Source organism: Dermacentor andersoni, chromosome 1 (genome assembly GCF_023375885.2).
Source record: "Dermacentor andersoni chromosome 1, qqDerAnde1_hic_scaffold, whole genome shotgun sequence".
Taxonomy (NCBI): domain Eukaryota; kingdom Metazoa; phylum Arthropoda; class Arachnida; order Ixodida; family Ixodidae; genus Dermacentor; species Dermacentor andersoni.
Genome location: NC_092814.1, coordinates 62,937,735 through 62,961,056, shown reverse-complemented (window position 1 = coordinate 62,961,056; position 23,322 = coordinate 62,937,735).

Sequence of the window (23,322 nt, the reverse complement as noted above, 5' to 3'; positions counted from 1 at the left end):
GATATTGTTTAATTCTTCATTTGAAAATTTTAAAAATGTTCATGCTTGCCTTGACTGTTTCGAACTCCCTCTCCTGCTTGGACCTTAATTACTCTGCAGTACCGTATTAAATAAATAAATAAATAAACGCGCGATGCTTTGGCTTTATTATTTCCGTGAATTGTGGCTGCGAGCCTGATTTAGTCACAAGTCAGCAAGGTACTCACCTGTTCGTCAGATAAATTAGCCCTGTATCTCGACTTGACATATTTCATTTTAGGGAAAGTGTGTTCATAAAGGTAGGTAGAGCCACAAATTGATATGTACCAGTGGCTAAATTGCATTAATATTGGGAAATGTTCTAAGCCTCGTAATTTACATAATCTGATTAAATTTTCTTTGTATTTCTCCTTCAAGGTCTAGGATAATGTCCGTTCATTCACATCTCGGCTAAATAGATTTCGGAAAACTTGTAGTTGGATTCTTCTTTCTCGCATCAAGGTCAGAGAAGCGCCCGCAAATTTGTGCGTACAGATGGTCGAGGGTTCTTGTCGCAAATAGGGAAGAAAATGTCGTACTAGGCTCCGCACTAAACCACGAACAGCAGCGCAAATTCTCTTAGTTTGGATTTTGCACCTGCGTCTCAAAAAAACTGCAGTTTTGCCCGGAACACTTTATGGCCATGTACAGGTCATGAATGTACCTCTCCTTGCAAGTTCACGTTGAGTTTATTGACGTGTTCCGCTAAGCCGACGCGAAAGGCCAATTTTCAGAGCCACTCGAAGCTGAACAGTTGTGGCTCTGGGTGATCCATCTGTCAAGGTACGGCTTTATTTCTTCCCTAGGGTCAAGGAAACGAGTCAAATCTTTTCTGCAGCTCAGCCATCGAACTGCCGTGTGACACGTCCGATCTACGAACTTAGATTCCGTATCCTTCAGAAATTTACAGAACTGGCAGTGATTGAGTCGAAAGGCCTTCGCGGGCCGTAGTTCAGAGACCCCTGCTGCAGTGGATTCTACAGGGATTGTGTGTCCTTCTTTGTCTGCGATAAGTTTCTGCCTTTAAAGCACTAAGCAAACCCTGCAGCGGATTCCGTAACAGGCGTGCATTCCGCGAAGGGTAGCTGTTTACTGCTTAGTATATATAGGCGACATGGTCGTAGCGCTTTGTTCACCAAGACGTCCGACGACATGTAAAGCAGCGTTCTTGAACCACATCACATCGCTGTGTTCCTCTTCCTGACAAAGATGCGTAGCGAGCACAGATGGTACCCGTCTCTAGGTATATCGCTCCTTTACGGACAGTAAATAGATGTCCTTGTAGTTAAATGTGCAGTTGTATCGACTCGCCAAACTTGCTATACATTCGACTTTTGCGTCATATCACCGCTGGATACGACGTGCCGTGCTTCAACAAGGGCGACGTGCCACGCAACATCATAGGCAGGGCAGCATATATGATCGACACCATGCGCAGACCGGACAGCTCGACGCGTGATGCATTAACGCTTTTGTATCCCGAATGCTCCAGGCTACCTCTTTGCCGTCTTCTTTGGGTAGACTCATCCGGCTCACTCACGGTAATACGGCAAGCCCAATCCATTCTCAGAAAACGCCCACAAGCTGGACAAAGTGCTGCAGTACGAAAGACTAAATCCGCTTGGAGCGCTACAGCACTCACACGCAAGGACGTCCTATTATTAGATAAACAGAAAGGTTATAACCACATTTGTTACAAAGGTTCAACCACAGGGCTTTTTGGATTAATATTTGAAATGCGCGCGCGCGCACGCACGCACGCACGCACGCACGCACGCACACACACACACACACACACACACACACACACACACACGCGCGCGCGCGCGCACGCACGCACGCACGCACGCACACACACACGCACACACACACACACACACACACACACACACAGATAGAGAGAGAGATAGAGAGAGAAGCTTGTACGTTTGAAGGTTTTCATGTACATACATATACAGTTGACCTTCATGTGCTACATAATACATGTAGCACAGTCTTTATGAAGGTATAATGAAAGGTTATTCTAGCTCATGCTTAACGGGCTGTGTGATGCTGAGTGAAATGTCTTAAGGGCAAGCTTTAGTTTGGGGCTCCTAAGTATAAAGGGCAAAGGAGAAATTTCTTTTCTCGGCAACCACTGCATCAAATTTGATGGGGTCGTTTGCTGCTTTTAAAAGAAAAAGTTAAAATCTAATGACTGTTGGTAGCGAATGTTTGGTTTAGGCCGCCATTTATATTTTACAAATGGTTGAAACTCGCAAATATTCAGAAAATGATACAGTCAAGTTTACAACTTGTTAACTCAGCAATGAAAAAGGATATCGCAGTTCTGTAAATCGCATCAATAGTGCATCTAAAGCGCACCAATTTAATGTGTTATGCATAGCTCTCAATCACACCACTAATATGTGAGTAGCACTTTTGCATAAAGTCTGTAAACATTGTAACAAATTCACGTAAGATATAAATAATTAAATTAAATTCGACCGCTTTGTGATGGATGCAATTTACAGAAATGCGATTTCTGTTTTTGGTGCAGAGTTGAGGATTTAAACTCCGTGCTCCTATTTTTCCAAACCTACAACTTTCGGCAATTATCGTAAAAGAATTCAGACCGTAAATCGAAATCCCGCTTCCAATAGTCACTATAGTAGGATACAACTTAAAAAAAAAAGAAAACAGCAGTTGGCAACCAAGGCACACGGACCGCGCCGGATTGTTACTCTACCAGCCAATCACAGAAGCAAACATAATCGTCGTCATGCGACCATTTCAAAATGGCGTCGTACTTGATAACTCCGGAGCGCCAAATGTTCTTGAGAAGTCTTTTCATCGGCGGAAGCGATGAGGTGTGCAAAAGACACGGAGAAAGTGTAAGAAGTCTGTACTTTTCACTCTTCAAAAGTTGGCGGCACAGTTCATTTCACTGCTGATCCCGTTTTACTAACGAAACTTCACTGCCAATTGAAGTGAAACTTGAGAATAAATAGTTGTAGCGAAGCATGTGTTTTATTTCAGTTCCATAAAGAATTAGGCTTTCACCGTTACACTCCGCTAGACGAATGAAAACGTGCAAAATTGCGCGCTTATAATTTTGTTTTTGTGGTTACCGCCTTATTTAGGTATCAGGGAAAGTTTGAAATCGGAACTATTTGCAGCCTCGCGGAGGAACAGTGGCTGGCGGTTATGAGGGCGTGGGCGGGGCTGCACTGCAGGCTTGAGTCGTATTCGACTGTAGAATTCAACATTTTCTCTCAAATGCCACAAATTTGATTAAAAATGAACCCAGGGGTTACCTCAGAAAAGCATTTCTGCGTTTTCATACCGAAGTGAGAATGGAGAAGGGAGAATCCGGTTGATATGCAGTACTTCGTTCGCTTGTGCAACATTATTCGGTAAAGGATTTACGTCTGCGGTCAGTGCAGAATTTACCTGTCCCTTCTGGTGTGTGGATGCGCAGCGCCCGCTGTCCGAGTGCTTGAATCTTTTCGCCCGCCAGTTCACGCAGATCCCACGCGGGGCCGCTACTGCGTTGCCAGTGGCGATCGAAACCGAGATCTTCAGTCCCAACATCCTGCAACAGGTGGCGCGCTCGGCCGCACCACAATCGCGACTTGGCGCGAATATCTGCGCTTCGCTATAAAATATATATATATATATACACGAGGGTTGCGATGTGGGCTTGATGATAATGCATCTTCAAGGGGAGTACGGTAGCGCGATTAAAAGACGGGACAAAAGAAGACACATAGGGACACACACAGCGCGTCTTTTAATCGCGCTACCGTACTCCCCTTGAATTTCCCTTGGCAGTTTGGTTTTTCAAGCCTCAGCGTGCATGCCACAATCGAGTAAAGTCAATGTCGCAAGCAGTTCATTGTCACCTCCAATAAGAACTTCCCAGTGTAGTCCCCTGAAATAGCCGAGCTAGAAAAATGCTAAACTCCAGAGGTGGCGAAAATAGCATTAGAATGTATTCATGCCACCACTCTTGTGTAGGTTTTCCATTTTCGTATGCGTCCTATACTCGAAGTGAGCCTCTGTCTTCCTCTTGGGAAATCGTTATCCACTTGAAGAAGCGCCTGCGCACGGGCCAGAAAAGACATCGAATGCGAAAAGATAGCAGCGCCCTAGGGCACAATGTCTCAAGCGACATCCCAAGGCTCTTGCTATGCCCTTACGTAACGTGCTTGGCGATACTCAGTAGGCAACAACAATCCTACATCAAAGTTGCCTTCTTGGGCTGAAGTATACAATTGAACTTATTTTATCTGTTATCCATGCGTCCGCTTTGGGTTTCCTACTGTGGAGTAGTGAGGCTGACGTCTCGTCTTCCATGCGATAGGTTCTTACTATGATCTGCAGTAAGAGAGAGAGAGCAAGAAGAGGAAAGGCAGGGAGCTCAACCAGACGAGCGCCCGGTTTGCTAGCCTACACGGGGGGTGGGGGTAAGGGAAAGGGTGAATAGAAAGAGGAAAAGCGGGAGAGAGAGGGAGATCTGCAGAAAACGCACAAAAGTGTTACTGTACGGCACCATTATTGTGTTTTACTATAAATCATAGTGGTAACAGCAAAAATAAAGGGCAGACGTAGTGTCATGGACCTTACTTACTGCTGTGTCATGGAGCTTAAATAAAAAGCGTTTCTCAAACTTTTTTATTTTGCTCTTCACGCAATATGTACTTGTTTTAATGGTGAAATTGTCAGTATAGGTTCATAATTTTTTTTACGGTTTAACGTGCGCATAAACTATCAAATCTTGCATGTTTTGTTCTTCAATTTTTACTTCATTTGAGGCACGTACATGGTGACTTTGCGCATGATTGTGGGGTCACTATGTTATCCTTCTTTTTGTTCATTGAATTGCCTGCGGCTGTTACAACGCCAACTATAGACAGGGGGATTCTTTTTGAAGTTTTAAGGAATATTGAAAAATCGCCTGTGGCAGATAGCACAATTCTTGTCATTGAGCTGGATCGCTCAAAGAGGCGGACATTACTAGCACGAGAAATTGAAATACATATTCAAATAATTCGCAAAAATTGACTAATTAGCTTCTTAATTATTTTACGGCACATATTGGAATTTACGAATTGTAGCCTGGGAGTTTGCAAGACGCATACACTTGAAATGAATTTCCAGGATTATGCCAGTTTCGATACATTATTTTCTAAAGTATGAGACGAAATACATAGGCGTTCCAGCTACTAAAATGGAGCAACAGTCCATTCCTAGGGCGAATTCGATGGCGCATATCTCCAAAATGGCGTCATCCTGGAAATTCGTTATAAATGAATACGCCTGGCAATCTCACAGGCTACAATTCGTAAATTACAATATGTGCCGTAAATTAACTAATTAGGAACTTAATTAGTGAATTTCTGTTATTTAGTTGAATGAGTGTTTCGATTTGTCGATCAAGTAATCTCCGCCTCTATGCACAATCCAGCTCAAGGAGTAGAATTATGGTATCTGCAAGAGGCGATTTAAAAAAAAATTCCATAAAACTTGAAAATGATCACCCTGTGTGCAGTTCGCGCCTAGGCCTCGTCAGGCGACAGTCTTTTGCTTCGGTGTCCTCTTTCTTTTTGTGAACAAGAGGTAAATAAACTTCGAACGTCAAAACTTCAAACTACGGTCCATGGATTTTAGAGAGGGTCCGTGGCGACGTCAATTGGAAATGTCAAACGTGTTTAGTGACGCTCGATTTCAGCGCCCTGGTTTCGTGCGTGCAACGCCACCTTCGTTATATTGATTTTAGTCTTCGAGTGTCAAATACGCCAAACATTTCACAGCAATTCTGAGAGTGTGAAATGTGACATCTCTTTATGGCTGTACCGAAATTTAACACCTTTCTCTAGTTGTTTTTTTTTAGAGGACAAACGTGCTGAATGGGGTCCATCACAGACGTGCGGGCAGAATGGCTATAAGTTTGAGAACTATTGCCTTAAACGCAGCCTACTCGGCTCAGGAAGGACACCGTCGAACAAAAGAAGTGGGGTGCGCTTAAATGTTCCTTGGGTGCGCATCGCAAAGCAACCAACGACGTCTTATAAGTGAACACGTTGGTCAAGCTGGTCTTTACTTTGAGGATGTCATCGTAACGCAAATAACACGATGACAATACCGAAAAGAAGACGCACACTTGGCTGTCTTTTGTTATTTGTGTCCGGTTTCTTTGCGCTAAGATTACTTCCCCAAATGACAACGATGTACAAGACAATTACGCCGAAAAAAGCACAATAGAAATGCACTCTTTTCGATTCTTCCTTCGATTAGCTGCCGGAATAATTAAGTATATATGGTTAAGTTCCTGTAACCTCCTTACTTTTGATGTTGAAAACAGAAAATGAAAATTGACCACAACGGTTAAACTAGCGGTAACACGTCCGCATTTGCGGCGCGCGTGTTGTAACCGCGTAGGCCATGTACAAAGCAATAAGCAAACATGAAACTACTAGCAATACTCCTTAAAACTCAGTCTGGATACATCGAAGCAAGAAGCATAACGAATGTGAATTCGTGGCGTTTTATTACTTCTGTGGCAGCACAAAAAAATAAATATGAAAATACTTTACGAAGAATCTTCTCCACAGCCTTCCGAGGATCATAGCGAACAAAGAGTTACGAACAAAACCACCGTTACCTGCCTGACTCGACTTGCGTCCTGAAGGTCGTTCGCATTCATCACAGATTTCTCAAGCTACAACAACCTCGCACCTAAACCCAAGACACATGTAGGTGCGCAAGATATTGTCGTTATACGGGCGTGTGACTTAACATCCACACTCGGGAGGCAAAAGCACCTTTCGCTGTTTGGTAAGAAAACATAGAGGAGTAACAAAGTCTGGGCCTAGAAGAGATTGGAAAAAATAAACCAGGTTTTAAAACAGTGTTGGGAGCCAGAAACGCACAGGAAAAGGGAGAGAGGGAAAGGAATGAAGGTTTATTGGAATGACGTCAGATTGGCTACAGGAAAAGTCAAAGAAATATTCGGAGACTATCGCAAGGACCTAACAGCGGCAAATTCTCCGGGTGGCTACCGTCTATTGTTGCATTAGCCGGTGGACCTTAATTTCGTGTTTGTTTCAATGCTTTCAGCAGTGACAATTACAGATTAAGCTCTCTAAAGCTCCGAGAAAAGGATCGCAGACGCCACGCCCCCCTCATAGCTCACCAACAATGTGACCGCTTTTCTGTCCAATCGCTACTGTGTCCCATAAATACCCCTGCTAAATTGGGCCTGTGCCGCCCCCCGTATAGGGCAATCGTTAACGGGGCGAAAGAAAGATTTGTCGTGCGTGTGTACAGCCCAAGCCCCATCCCGCCGTGAAGTACAGCCGATGTCGCCGGCGCAAAATATGAAGTACGCCGTTCCGGATACGGCGCTCTTCTCGTTTTTTTTTCATGTGCGTGTATGTCTATGTGTGCCTACACACCTCGAAAGTTTCCTTCAAGCCACATTCAATTCTGACAGCACGTCGCCGTCTCCCTTGACTCGACGCTTCCGGAAACCGCACGGCGCCCAACTGTCCCATTTAGAAGGAGGGGGGCACGGAGAGCCGCCCTGCGTGTTCATGGCCGTTCGTCACGAGAGCTCACACAAGTGTGCGACAAAACTGAGCTATATGTAGACCCGAATTAGGCTGCCTCACGGAACGGCGCGTGCTGCGTGTGACGTCAATCGTGATCGGTTGCGCCATTGCGCTACATCTGACAGGGCAAAGGTGTCCCAAATGTGGCTATTGCACAGCCTGCGGCACATGCCGCGTGTGCTGGCATGCGCCGGTATGCAAGCACTGGAAATTACTTTTTCTTTCTGTTCCCTCGGCGGCCTCATTGCGAATAACTCGCGCAATAATCTCTCGTGGAATGAGGACGCAATATTTCTTGAAATTCGGGCTGCATTGATGTCTAACAATAGCTGCTGCCACCGTTTTTTTCTTCTGGAGACGAAAAAGATACCTCGTAATTTTTATGTAGCAAAGAGAAAAAAAAAGCGTTTGAGCGGAATAAATACTTTTGCAACGTTAAAATCGAACAGAAACACGGAACATATTGAGAGAAATGATAAGGGAGAGGCAGCTATAGAAGGAAAGACAGGCTGAGCCAGGTTGGCAACCCTCAATTGGGGAAGTGGACAAAAAAGATTCGCTGCACACACGCACCAAGATTCAGTCAGCTGTAAGCGGTCACATTGGCGACGCACTTATGGCTTTGTGCATCGCAAACGCACGAATATTGTATTCTGGCGTTTTACATGCTAAACCCGCGAATTGATTATGAGGTACGCCGTAGTGGGGGGCTCGGGATTAATTTTGACCACCAGGAGGATCTTTAACGTGCCCCCAATGCACGGGACAGGGGAGTTTTTTGCATTTCGCCCCCATCGAAATGCGGCCGCCTCAACCATTTGATGACCGGCCTGAGGTAACGCATCAGCGCAACGAGCCGCTCTGAAGGCTTTAGCAGCATTCCTAAGGGATCATCATCAGCCTGGTTACGCCCACTGCAGGGCAAAGGCCTCTCCCATACTTCTCCAACAACCCCGGTCATGTACTAATTGTGGCCATGTCGTCCCTGCAAACTTATAGTGACATATAGTATCGAATTGTGAATATGGAGCGAGCTTTAGCATTCTTTATGTTTTTATTGGATTGGTTTATTTGTTTTCTTATGTTCTAGTTGCCATCCTATTATAGGTTCTTCAATCGCGATTTTGTGTTTGCATGTGTATTTGGCTTTGATAATGTCTCATGTTTCTAGTGTGGTGTAGCAAAACTGTACGAAACCTATTTCTTTTTCTTTACTTGTTAAAAGTGACCATCTATTAAGTCGTTATGAAATGGCTATGAACGCTATAGAGAACGGTTTTCTGCATTATATATATATATATATATATATATATATATATATATATATATATATATATATATATATATATATATATATCTTGTAAAGGGGGGTTTATTCGGCTTGTAGAGCAGCAGCAACAAACGCAGCACCAGCAGGTAGAGCGCAGCCAGCGAACGAACTGGGTACGTGCCACGCGATGGCAACGGGGCTTTTCAGCCTGCCGATCCTCTTCGTCACAATCACCCCCGGAATTGAAGAGTAGCCATCCTGGTGACCTAGGAAGAGGTGGGTAGATCGTAATACTGCTTCAGCCGGTCAATGTGCACAGTCTCTCGCCCCCGACGACGCAGATCGGAAGATGGCGATACGGGTTCGGCCACGTAGTTCACTGGTGATGTTTGTGCAACCACGCGGTAGGGCCCGTGGTACTTCGGGAGGAGCTTGGACGAAAGGCCAGGAGCAGCAACAGGCGGGACCCAAGGCCACACGAGTGAGTCGACGCGGAAGGAGTGAAGGGCAGGATTGAGGTCATGGCGTTCTTTTTTGGCGGCAGTGTTGAGCAGACGTCAAAGAACGGGCCAGTTGTCGGCATTTCTCGGCGTGCTGAGCAACCTGAGAAACAGGTGAGCATTCAGCAGGGTCCGGCCGGTACGGGAGAAACGTATCAATGGTGCTGGAGCGATGGCGGCCGTAAAGCAGAAAGAATGGTGAGAATCCGGTAGTGGCTTGAGAGGCAGTGTTATATGCGTAAGTGACGAACGGAAGTACAAGGTCCCAGTTGGAGTGGTCAGATGCAACATACATTGATAGCATGTCACCAAGAGTTCTGTTGAATCGTTCTGTTAAGCCATTGGTCTGTGGATGATAAGCAGTAGTAGTGCGGTGAATAATTTGGCATTCAGATAGGAGTGACTGCAGGACGTCCGAGAGGAATACGCGACCCCGATCGCTCAGCAATTCACGGGGTGCGCCATGGCGGAGAACAAAGTTGTTCAGAATGAACGAGGCGACGTCTTTTGCTGATGCGGCAGGCAAGGCGGCGGTTTCGGCATATCGTGTCAAATGATCCACGGCGACAACAATCCATCGGTTGCCGGAGACAGTAGATGGAAGAGGCCCGTATAAATCAATGCCGACACGGTCGAATGGCTGAGCTGGGCAGGGAAGTGGCTGGAGAGGTGCGGTGGAGAAATGCGGGACACATTTGCGGCGTTGGCAGGCAATGCAGGAGCGTACGTATTTGTGGACGAAGTTGTACATGCCTCGCCAATAATATCGTAGGCGAAGCCGTGTGTAGGTTTTCGACACTCCGCCGTGAACACACTGCGGATCAGAGTGAAAAGCGGAGCATAAATCTTGTCGAAGGTGGCGGGGCACTACTAAGAGCCATGTGCGGCCGTCATTGTGGTAGTTGCGGCGGTACAAAAGTCCGTCCCAGATGTTGAAATGCTGCGCCTGTCGGCGTAACGCTCGAGGTGCCGAAGCTGCCGGAGGATTTGACAAAAAGTCGGATATCATGACGATCCATGGGTCTTTACGTTGCTCTGCGGCCATGTCCAGGATGTCAAGCGGTGAGACGTCAGGTCTGTCGGTACAAGTTCTGCTGTCGGAAGTTACTGGGAAGCGCGAGAGGGCATCGGCGTCAGCGTGTTTGCGTCCAGAGCGATAGACGACACGGATATCATATTCCTGGATTCGGAGGGCCCACCGAGCGAGGCGGCCCGACGGGTCTTTTAGGTTAGACAATCACCAAAGAGCGTGATGATCCGTCACCACGTCAAAGGGTCGACCATGGAGATATGGGCGAAATTTTTGAAGAGCCCATACGATAGCCAGGCACTCTTTTTCTGTTACTGAGTAATTGGCCTCAGGTTTCGCGAGGGCACGACTGGCATAGGCGACTACGTATTCGGCATTAGTGTTCTTGCGTTGTGCGAGCACGGCACCAAGGCCGACACCACTGGCGTCAGTGTGAAGTTCCGTAGGTGTGCTTGGATAAAAATGGCGCAAGATTGGCGGAGACGTGAGTAGGTGACGAAGAGTCGTAAAGGCATCATCAGAGGCTTCCGACCAAGCAGAAAGTTCATTGTCGCCTTGGAGAAGTTGGTTTAGTGGTGCGATCACAGTAGCGAAATTGCAAAACGAAACGTCGAAAATAAGAGCATAGGCCAATGAAGCTGCGTAGTGCTTTCAAGTTAGTGGGCTTCGGAAATTCGGAAATTCGGATACAGTGCGAAGTTTAGCAGGATCAGGAAGAATGCCTTCTTTGGAGACAACGTGGCCTAATATAGTCAGTTTTCGAGCTGCAAATTGGCAATTTTTTACGTTAAGCTGGAGACCAGCATTCCGGAGACAGGTCAAAACTTGATGTAAACGCCGAAGATGGGTCGGAAAATCAGGAATATATATATATATATATATATATATATATATATCAGACTTCGAGAGTGTGATATATATTATTCCTTGTGTGTGTGCTTCCTTTTCTTTCCCTTTTTTGCTTCTTAATTGCAAGTGACTGCCCAACGTTTGGAAGTGAACTGCTAAATACCATAATCGGGCCACTTCCCCTGCCATCACCTTCCTTCGTTCTTTTTACAATAAACGTTCTGGAGAAGCCGGCGACATATTGTACTTGTTGCCAACATCTCCAATCCACAATAAATGGATCAATCAATGAACGCCGCCTCTCGTCTACTCTCCGGAAGAGAAACAATGCGTTAAGACTGTAGTCGGGAGAGTGCCGAATGCGTTCTAAGCATATCACTCACAATATACGTATACTGTTAGGATAGTCCCTCGCAGCGACAATTGTAGAGGTACATCGCGGAAGACCAGCACTGCTCGTAACCGCCTGGCCTTGCATGTTCTTTCAAGGGATCGGTGGTTTAACTTCCAGGTGATTTACAGTGCTGAGGTGCTGTGGTGAAAAAAGCAATGCTCCTGACATGAAGGAGATACTTTGTTTTCTCTCATGACGGCTCTAGAGAGCACTACACGAGTCCTATGGAAACACGTGATCATTATTAGTTCACGACCGGCGAAAGTTCAATACCACTTGAAACTGAAGTTGAAGTTCATTGACATTTCGTAATTTTACAATATGTTTGTACAGGATGTGTGTGCAATCGGAGGTCCCAAAGTGAAACTGTCAGGGTAACCTCATAACAAAATGTAGAAAGGAGATAAGTGCATTAGTCAGCATACAATGGCGGATTAGCGGGATAAAAATACATTATCAAAGATATACATGAAAATTGCGGCAACCAATAAGAATAATTACAGGTTTTTAAAACAAAGAAATCAAAAGAAGGAAAACAAAGATATGAAACCAATAGATGATCTAATAAATGAATTTGAAGACATCGACAAAATGAGTTCATTGTACATGATTTTAAACCAGAAGGGGACATGTTCCAAAGTGATGGACATGAAAACCTTGCGGTCATTCGGCCGTAATTAATTCGCACTTTAAGTAAAAACAGATTACGGTTTGTGGAAAACCTAGTGTTGTTGGTATTCATAAGACTAAGTTCAGTAAAACTGGAAATACATAATTCAAGATTTATAAGACGAGGCATGATGAAAAGTAATTTATGGCTAACAAGTTTGCGTAGAGGTAAAATATTCAGCTAACGAAAAATGGGGGCATATGGAGATGAAAATGGTTTGAAAGCGATTAGTCTTAAAGCTAGCTTTTGCAAACGTTCAAGGTGTCCAGGATGCGACAAATACGTATTGCCCCACGAGGATAAGCAGTACGACAGACGACTATGAATAAATGCATAATGTAAGAAAAGAAGGATCTCGGTTTCAAACTAAGACCGAGTTTTGATAACATGAATGCCAAAATAGGCTTTTTTAAATCAGGGACTGAGCATGCTCACGGAATTTTAAGTGTTTAGCCAAGATGACTTCAAGAAGTTTTGTAGACATAGATGTATGAATGAGGTGTCTATTAAGTGTCACCGCTAAGGAAGAAATGTTTGGCGATAACTAACAGGAAAGAAACACCATGAAATTTGTCTTCGATGGATTGATGCATAATGTGTTCGTTACGCACCGTAAGTGAATGTTCAAATAGATATTTAGTAGATGTTAGAGTATAAGTTCATTCTTATGTATGGTAAAAATTGTGGTATAGTCAGCGTAAAGGAGAGAATGAGTGCGTTTCAATCTAAACGGTAAATCGTTAATGAATAGCAAGAACAAAAGGGACTCCAGGATTGATCCCTGCGGAACGCCTATATTAGTGATTGTTGATGTTGAGAGACAATAATTTACCTGCACAACATGCGTCTGAATAATAAGTTAGCTTTGAATCAGTTGTAAAGGTGGTCCAGCTATGCCGTAACAATCAAGTTTGTAAAAGAGGAAGTGATGATTAAATGTATTGAATGCCTCAGTAAACAATAATCAATAAACACAGCTCCAAAGAGTAGGCTCTGATCTATTGCTAGTTTAACTCTGTAGTGAAAGTGATTAGTACGACTTTAGTAGAGAGGCCGTGTCGGAAACGAAATTGATCACCAGATAATAAGTTAAATTTACATAAGCACTTTGTAGATTAACATTTGTAGATTAGTTTGTCAATTACTTTACTAAAGAATGGTAAAATTCAAATTGGGCGATAGTTGTTAATGCATTTGCGGTCACCTTTGGTAAACATGAGAATTATTTTTCCTACCTTCATTCAGGCTTTGAGTATACACAGCTGTTGAAAAAAGTTTGTTGATTAAATCGGCCAGGATTGGCGAGAGTTCTTTCGATACAAGTTTAATTCTGGAAGGTGAAATTTGATCAAGCCATGGGCCAGTGGTGTTTAGTGATGACATCATTTTGTTAACTTCCTCTGGTACTGTAGGGTAGAGAAAGAAAGAATGGAGACTGCGGAAGACTACACAGTGTGAGCTATGATTGACTGTGTTTATCTGTATCTGCTGGGGCGCTGAAATGAGAGCTGAAAGCGTTAGCTATGTCATTAGGATCCGTGTATGTATTTTTATTAAAATTTAGTTACGTTGGTTGGGTGTGATTTAGGTTCATTCGTATTAAAAATTATTTCAGACGCTCTGCTCGGCTTTGTGTGAAGCCAAATATTCTCTCGAAAAATAACTTACGAAAGAATGCACGGTGTGATGCTCTTGCTTTTGCGTACACACACTTCTATGCTAGTTGAAGCGAAAAAAAGGAAACACGCACTGATCAAGGTGAAGAAAATTTTTTTTTAAGAAACTGACGTTTCGACCCCCGGCACGAGGGCCTTGTTCACAACGAAGAGGGAAGCAAGATGGGAACGAGGTTATGTTGGTTGAATTTCTGTTGCTGTTCTCGTGGCACACGAGATGTTTGGATTTGAAAAAAAACATGTAGATCTGATGCACGTTTCGTAATCTATGTGAAGCGATTTTCTAAATGCTCCGTAGTCGTATAATCTCAAACAACGTTTATATTTATCCACACCACAAAGGTCCCGAGTCTATTGTCACGCCACTTTGATGTTTATGCACTACGCCGCTCACAAACTATGCCGAAATGCAACCACCAAATCAGGCGAATGCAAAGTGTGAGATGTCTGCGCAGTGATGTCACGAGGAAAAAGGCCGTGTATAATGCTTGTCTAGGGAAGAGTCGCAACAGCAGGCACATGCACGAAGAAGTACGACACACATATATAGCTACATTTAAGGATTCCATACCTCTTGGGGTCACAGTGGCGCATGCCCACTCTTGACCAAGAAGGGGCACAAACCCGGCGGTGCATACTGAATGGCTAAACCGAAGAAAGTAAAGTAAATCAAAGAATGCGGTAAATATAATGCGCTATTCTTTCTGTCAGCAAATCTATGGGCTTTGCAGATACCTTTGAGCTTACGTTATACTGTATGTTCAGGTTTTATGTGGCAATTAGTTTGTTACGCAGAATAGACGTATGCTTACTTGCACTACTCTTTCTGTAAGCATACAAGGGTTATATATAAGTTGGTCCATCGTTTCGCATATATATATATATATATATATATATATATATATATATATATATATATATATATATATATATATATATATATATATATATATATATATATATATATATATATATATATATATATATATATATATATATATATACACATATATATACTCAAAACCACGCAACACCCGGGAGCGTAGACAAGGAAAGCCTCGCTTTGAAACTGCCGAACAAAATATAGCGCCCCAAATGTGAAACATTGCTGAAGCTGTCCTCGCTAAAGATTGTTCACGTCGACACCGCTACAACATTTGAGACCTCTTAGGCGACAGGCATGACGTCCGCAATGTTTTTAGCAGTGAGCTGTTATACGGCAAGTTTCTCAGCAGATTGCTTTCGAGTGCGGAAACTTTGGACCCCAGCGGATGGTTTGCCATTAAAACAAGTAAACCAAGTAAACCAAAATAAATCAGAAACCTGATTTTACCGATCATCCGCCGAACTAAGATCCGTCTGTTTGCCCCTGTATGGGACTCGACGGAATGCCCACTAGATGTACATAGTTTGTTTCTTTATCGCATGACATTACAGTTACACATGTATGGCGAATAACGTTAACGTAAGCGTTGAATGCAAATGCACGTAAAAATACCCAAAGCGACAAATCACCTCAGGCAAACGAACGCCATGTCTATAGCGGCGCAATACATATGGTATGGCTACAAAGGTGGCAATTACGTTGCGCTATCGAGCAACCTCTTCTTCGAACAGTGGCTTCATCGACCGAGGTGGCTGGCGTCTCTGTCGATCGTGCAGCTTCTCCATAATGAGTGTATAGTTTCACTGACATACACAGCTCCTAAGACACAATGTATACGCGTTTCTCTTGAACTGAGGGCACCAGATGACCTGCTACAATGATCAATGCGCAGCACCCGCCGCAGTTCATGAAGGTGGTCACGATACCAGCGCACAATATACCAGCGTACAGTACAGAGAAGAATAATTCGTTTGCACGACCCGTGTCCGGGTCTGCGTTCTAGGATTACTGTCATCCTATAGGAAGTGTATGGGTGAGGCGGGCGCTTTGAAGAAAAATTACGTTCTCATTGTGAATCCCTGTTGTGATTTTCGGGAGCACTACCGAAGAGACGGTGAACACTTCAAGAAGTTGCTAGCAATCAGTTTTGCACTGAAGTTCAGCGTACCTGGCGAGAGTGAGCCCGACAGCAGGTCGAACCGCTGCAGCTGAGTTACTGCGCGCAGCAAGGGCAGTAAAGGCGAGGAAGGTGGCACAGCTAAGCGCAGCGACGAACCGTCGACAACGAACATAGCGCAATATATATAAGCTGAAGTGAGGACATGCAGTGGAGCTAAAGTGTTACGTATGCAATACGCACGCGGCGCCCTGACTGGTCTGCTGCTGTATGCGGAGACACTGCGGCGAATGCCAAAACAAGTGTTTGTGTAAAAGTACATTGGACATGCGTATGATGAGTGTGATTAGGTGCGATTCTGGCAAAGTGCAGCAGACGTAATTCCCGGTTTTATGAGCAAGAAGTTGATAACAATGTAGCAAGCGATCGCTAAATTTCATTTCAGAAGAGTGCCCCAAGGAGCACTACCTTCTTTCCTTCTTTTTCTTTTCCCATGATTCTGACATGACTGAAAGTTGCATAAATAACAAAAAAAATTCGATACATTGAGTGAAAAAGAAAACTGTCGACCAATTCATGAAACGCCAATAAGGCGGAAGAGAATGTTTACTGCCGTATTGAAGCCATATATGAAGGAACGATACGAAAGAAAGTGGCGTGCAACGGGCTTTATGAACTATTTCTGTGGGCAAAACAACCGTTGCTGTAATGTTCAAGAGTACCACGATGGAAACTATAACACATATAACCGCCTCCTCAACGCATTTCTCTTCTTATTGACGTGAAACCTCCTTTAATCGGTCAGAGAGGGTCGCTTGCTAAACCCGCATTCAACGAAAAACATGTTACAGCATTATGGCCTTATATCTTTGCAACCGTACTGCTCACGCACCTTACTTTAGTATCGTTGTGTAGCGGAAGGATGCCATTACTCGATCGCGCTTCTGTCGCGTGCACAGATGGCGCCGTTGTCGCACGACGCATGACGCAATCGGAGCTAAATTTAACCTCGCACGCGGCTTTCAGAGAGGCGTAGCTCAGCAGTCTATCCGAGCAGGAATTGTCGCGTTTGAGGAGGAGGAAAGAGAAAAGCAGAAGGCAGGGAGGTTAACCAGAATAACGTCCGGTTGGCTACCCTACACCGGGGAAATGGGAAAGGGGAAAATAAAGATCACAGGGAGAGAGAGAAGGGAAAGAAAGAAGGAAATTGCGGTGAGTTCGCTGACGCGTGTGGTATTACAGAAATGGCATTAATAGTCACAGATGTCGCGTTTGAAAGAGCTAACTACGCCATAGAGGGTATGTTTTATCACACTCATACTGGTGCTTATCAAGAATTATAGGGCGAACAAGTGTGCAATTTGTTGCAGAAATTTAACGCTAGCTCGGCTATGGCCCCCCTGCGTTCGACAAGTAGGGTCCAGGGACCCGGGCGACAAGACAAAGAGATCTCCAGCTCCTTCGTATATGGCGCAACGTGTCTGTTTCCATAAGGAGCGCAAGTGCAGGGGCCTCAACCCTCTACGAGTGCGGCGGGTTCCATCGGCGCAGGGCAATCTCGGGCACGACTGGCAGGGGTGCAGTGGGGGGGTCATTTCTTCACCCTAGTGCTCAAAAACCCTCTGCAAAACAAGTTGGCCCACTACAAATAGGGAGCGAGCACGGTTGCAAAATTACACCGTAGCACGCCCGCTATATCTGTAACAAAAGTTTGGCATGTAAGCTTTCTAATGCTTCAATAAAGGTAACTTGTGCATTTAATTGCGTCCCCCGTTTCTCTACTCTGCAGAATCCACAAGACGTTTGACGTATCTCAGTACGGCTTCGTCGCTGATACAACCTACCCGATCTTTTTTTCTGTAGTCCTTGCGCATCATTTAGTATCTTCACCTTGTTGGTGGGCCATGACGCGGGAGGGGTGTTGGAGGGGATTACATTTTAGATATGGTACTATAGTAGCACAATGAAGTAATCGATCCAGCATGGCGCGATCACACGCCTCGATAAAGGCGCTCAAGAATCTTGGAGGATTAAGAAATATCAAGAAGGCTACTAAATCACATTCTGGATTTGTCATCTCTTTATTCGTAATGTTATTCGTGTTCTTCCTGCCCGTGTTGTTTTTTATTGTCTTGAAATAACAGACATTCTTGTTTACGTGTTTGTTTGTGTTTTCTTAACTCTGTTGTTCATCTGTGCGGGTACGTGACCTTTGTGCTTGGAATGTAGCCTTCAAAAGAGACCTTATTTGCATCTGCACAAGGTATTTAGCTTTTGTGAACATTTATGTTCTGTGAAAATTTATAATGTGTGAACATTTGTATTGTGTGAAAATGTATACAAAAAAGGTCAGATAACAAGAAAAAACCTGCTTGTTGTATTTTTTCACGGTTCCGTTCAGCAATTATCAGGGACAATGAAGTTACAGCGCGATACCGTGGTATATAGCGGCATGGTGACATGGCTTAACCAGACCTGTTAAAGAAGATTAAACTCAAATTGTCGTTTCTACCGCAAGGTCCACAGTGCGACCGCAGATGGAACAATGGAATAGGCCATACCATAGTCATGTGAGCAGTCATATCAGCGGTCACGTATTCTAATGAGTGATGTGTTGACCTCAAGGATAGTTGGCACAGAACGGTATATTTCGTTACTGGAGTTTGTTGTACTATTATGGGCCCTCATATCAGACAGTTTTAGAATAGCGCTTCTTGCTTTGCGCATGTTAAGTGCAAGCACTTCTGCGGGGAATTCCGGTGGGCGTCGCTCAAAGGCACTTAGTTTAGTGTACTTGAATGCGAACGTAACGAACACATTAGAAAACAGGGAGCCGTCTGCTACCGTTCCACAACGCTATTTCTTAGCGAGCGTAAACATTACGCACGTTGAACTCTTCGAGTAACCTTACCTAATTCAATCTAACCGATTTCAACCTAAACTAACCTAACGTACACAGCGTACGTGCACCGCAGAAACCCAAAAACTTACGGAGCATGCGTGGTGATGACGACGCTGTTTCTTTACGTAGATGATGCGTTTACGTTTGGTTGCAAACGCTATTCTAAAACCACCTATTAATAAAGCCGTGTGTAAGATACAGTAGCTCGTAAAAATTGGCGCCGGCTAATCATGATAGGTAAAACCCCTATCACCAATGCGGCTGGGCAAAAACAAAGGACCCTTACTACCGGAAAGCTTTCTTAACTTGGCTGCCGGCTCCGATGTCGAAACAAAAACGTTTTGCTTTCGTAAAAGTTATTTGTGATTAGCCAGCGGCTTTCGCTAATATTACAGTCGTGCGATTGACTGGTGCCTCTTCTTACGGACCGCCTTATGATGCTACGACGGGCTACGCAACGAATAGCAACATAGCAGACGGCATAGCGAGCCGGAGCGGGTACCCAAACGTCACGATGATCTGCTCCCACGTGGCCCCCTTCTCCGTCATCAGGTCATGATAACAGATCTCCAGGAAAACTAAACTGAAGTTAGTTCGTAGAAGAGCCAATGTAGTTAACTATTTAGGCTGCTCTGAGACTTGCGGGCATTTCTTTCTAGGTTTTCGAGCTTTCACTTCAGTATCGTATCAGTACTCCTTGACATTGCCTCGGGTAAGACCGGATAGTTTCTGTATATTAATTCACAGAGATGGTTTTTAAAACTTGCACGGAGCGAACAGTGCAATTGAGCTTGTTCAGTTGGATTACTTGTAGAGGCGGACATTACTGGCACAACAAGTCGGAACGTATGCACTTTATAGCACATCTTTAAGACGGATATCTCAAAAGGGGTGCTGAGATTTATGCTAAGTAGACAGGACTTCACTACTGTTTGGCTTCAATTTAGCAATTGCAACATGGACCTTAAAGGGAATAAACAGAAAATTATATAGTCAATCTTTATAATTAGTAACCTGAAAATTGCGATTACTAGTTGAGATAACCTCATCAGCTTCCAGAAACCCACCAGGAAAGACGAAACAGCGCAATCTGCCACATTTTTTTTTTAATGTGTCCGAAATAAAATAAAGATAAAAAATGCTAAACACGTAGAATCTAGTTCTTAAAAGCGAAAAAAAAGCTTTCAAGTTATGCTCTGGGGCTGAATTACCAAATTATTTCGCTCAAGAACTGTCGTTGTTCTAACGAATGCTTCTAGCGCATGGACGGCTTTGTGAACATAGTCACCGGTGTATGTGTGAGATACACCATTCATTGGTAACTGTAGCACAAATAGGCCGTTCATCCTTTATATGTGGTTGCTTGCTCTCGTGTTCTTTATAAATTATTATTATAATGTTGAAAACACACCGCGATATCGCTCTATATTATATAGGGTCGTTTTGTTTCATAGAAATGGCTATGCGTTACAGAACATAGACGCTTGTAAATGTGTACTTTAGATATAGTATGTTCTATCTACCTAGATTACACGACACTTGTATATATAAGGTGTTTTTTTATAGTTAGAATATTATTTAAAAATCGCCCCTGGTAAATGGACCACTTCTATTCCTTGAGATGGATTATACTCGAAAACGTGGACATTATTTGCTCGAGAAATTAAAGTGGATCGTCAACAAATAACAAAATTTCACTAACTAACTCTCGAACTAATTACTTTACGGCACATACTGCAAATAATGAATTGTAGCCGCTGAGTTCACGGGAAATATCCACTTTCAGCGAATTCATTCTGAAGGTAACACTAGGGTCGGGATAACGTAAAACCACTCCAATCTGTTTTTATTTAAATTCCGCCTTTAGCTCTCCCTGATAGGTCACGGTGGCTCAGGACCCGTCCGTATCTATCATCAATCGCCATGGCGGATTTGAAATAAAAACAGATTGGAATAGTTCTAAGTCATCACGGCCCAGTTTCGAGATGCGCGTTCAGAAACTGGTGTGACAAAATACATCTATGTTCGAGTCATTTTTATTCTGCAATGCAAAAAAAAAAAGCGTTCTGTTTGAAAAAAAATAAAAAATTACTGAACAGTGCACTTTACCGTAACAGCCACGGCGCGTATCTCGAAACTGATGTTGTTCTTAGAGTTTGTTCCATGTTATCTTCTTCATCTCGTTATAACGTCGATCGACAACACGAATGACCAGAACACCAGTCAATCAGGAAATTATCTTGCGTAAGAGAAGTTCTGTGAATACTGCCCCTGGTTACCTGTTTGAACTGATGTAAAAAAGTGCAAGGAGCAAGGACAGGTTGCTTTCCACCAACACAAAAAAGAAAAGAAAGAAAGCGCGCAGATGAATGGTAGAAAAAAGTCGGTAATATTGTCAAAAAAATAACTAAATAAAGGAAACGTGCAGGATACGCAAATAGAAATAATTTTGTTAACAAACGACCGATAGATACGGGGCGGCACGGCTTCATACATTGAAATTTGAGAATTTGGCAGGGCTTCTCTGAACGGCCTCTGTGCGGCACGTTGCTTCATTACCACACAGCTAAGATGCCAGAACTATACATTCTCGCATTGACAGAAACAGCAGCTCCCACTGTCTCCTGTGGTTGAAAATTCGGTATACCTAACGAAAGAGAACATTACCAAAGCAGCTGGGGAACCGAACCGCACGCAATAAAATAGCAGGGAGGGGGGGGGGGGGCGGCAAGAAAGAGGGTTAACCAATTGTCGACGCTCAGGAAGACGAGGTCTACGTGCACGGTGGTTCAACTTATTATATGAATAAATGTTGATTATATTTCTCTGTTCCGTCTCTTTCTTTCTTTTTTTTCATTTTCATTATTCATTTCATTTTTCATTTCATTCTGTATCTTATTTGTACACTATTGCATGCGAAATTACTTCGACATTGTCTTCTTTAGCATGGATACTTGGTCGACCCTTTATTTTTATGACCAAGAGGCCCGGTGTGCCGATACCGCTGATAGTGTAGTGTATGGTGTAATGTGGTTAATACTCGACTATACTGGCGCTAAGTACGCCCGTACCATTAATTCTGCCTACTGTGCGACTAATTATCGCTTCTGGTGGTCACCGGCGAAGCCGCCTGCCAGACATCATTCCCTAGTGCGAGCCCTGCTTAGTCTAAGCGAACTCACTCCATTTCCCAAAAGCGTGCCCTACCGCGGCTTTGCCTGAACATGCCTATATCTACGGTGATGCAGCCTTTCCAGAATTATAGCGTAATGTGGTTAATTTCTTACAGATAGCGCTAATTACGTCCGTACCGTTAACTTTACCTACTCTGCGACCAATTCTTGCTTTTTGTGTCATTGAGACCCACATTGCGATACCGTTTGAGACTCGTTACGGCGCTTTGGATGCTTGAAAGGGCCTTTTTTTTTTTTACTTGAATTGGTTATACAAGATAACCAGATTCCGGATACGCCAGACCCTTGTGAAGACAGCTGAGAAAAACTTGTTTTCAAAAGCGTGCGCATTGACAGGACAGCACACATCAGCCACAACTAATACTTTCTTATGTGTATCAATCAGCAAGCACAGCACAGAGAAAGCGCTGCAACTGGACGCATTCATACCGCCGGGATGGGCTAAACAAATTCCCCGAGTCTCTACTTCTCTCCCGCTCATACTCGTTCTACGGGCCTGCAATAAAGCGACCCACCTATAGTCTGGTACAACTGAAGAAGGCAAGAGAGGCCCCGCCCAGATGACGGAAGTGCGCGAGCCCTTTGCCTCTGCGTCTAAAGAAGTACCAGTCAAAAGTCCCGCCCTGTTCGAAGTGAGGGCTACTGTGTTCTCCGTGGGCGGGGTCACCGGCCGTCCGGCTCATGAGGTCAGTCTAGAGTGGGCGCCCAATTGTGGAGGCTCGCGTGCATCTGCCTTTGAGGGGCAAATGCCGATGCCTTCTAAAGTTGTACCCGACTATATCACCTAGCACCCGTAGGTGCTTGGTTGCAACCTATAGACCTTTTCATCGGGCGAGGAGGATGAGATTGTAATTGAAAAAGCTAAAAATACAAGAAAACATCAGGAAACTACCAAATAATAGGATTGATATAAATATAAACTTTCAAGAGGATTTTCTCTTTTTATTTGTAATTTATAGTTTTTAAGGCGTGTTACACGGTTTCTAAAGACTTTCTGATATACTGGCATAGACTTTTTTGCTAGTTCTTTCATTTTCTTTGTTTTTTACAGTGTCAAATAAATATGTAATTATTCCAGCTTTTTTGGGATCTATAACTATTAACTGAGGAAATTCTTTTTTTAGTTTCATTATTAAACTTAAAAAAGAAGCATTCTGTTGTTAATTTATTTATTGAGTTGTGTATTTAGATTATCAGTATTTGCACAAGCTCGCCATTAGA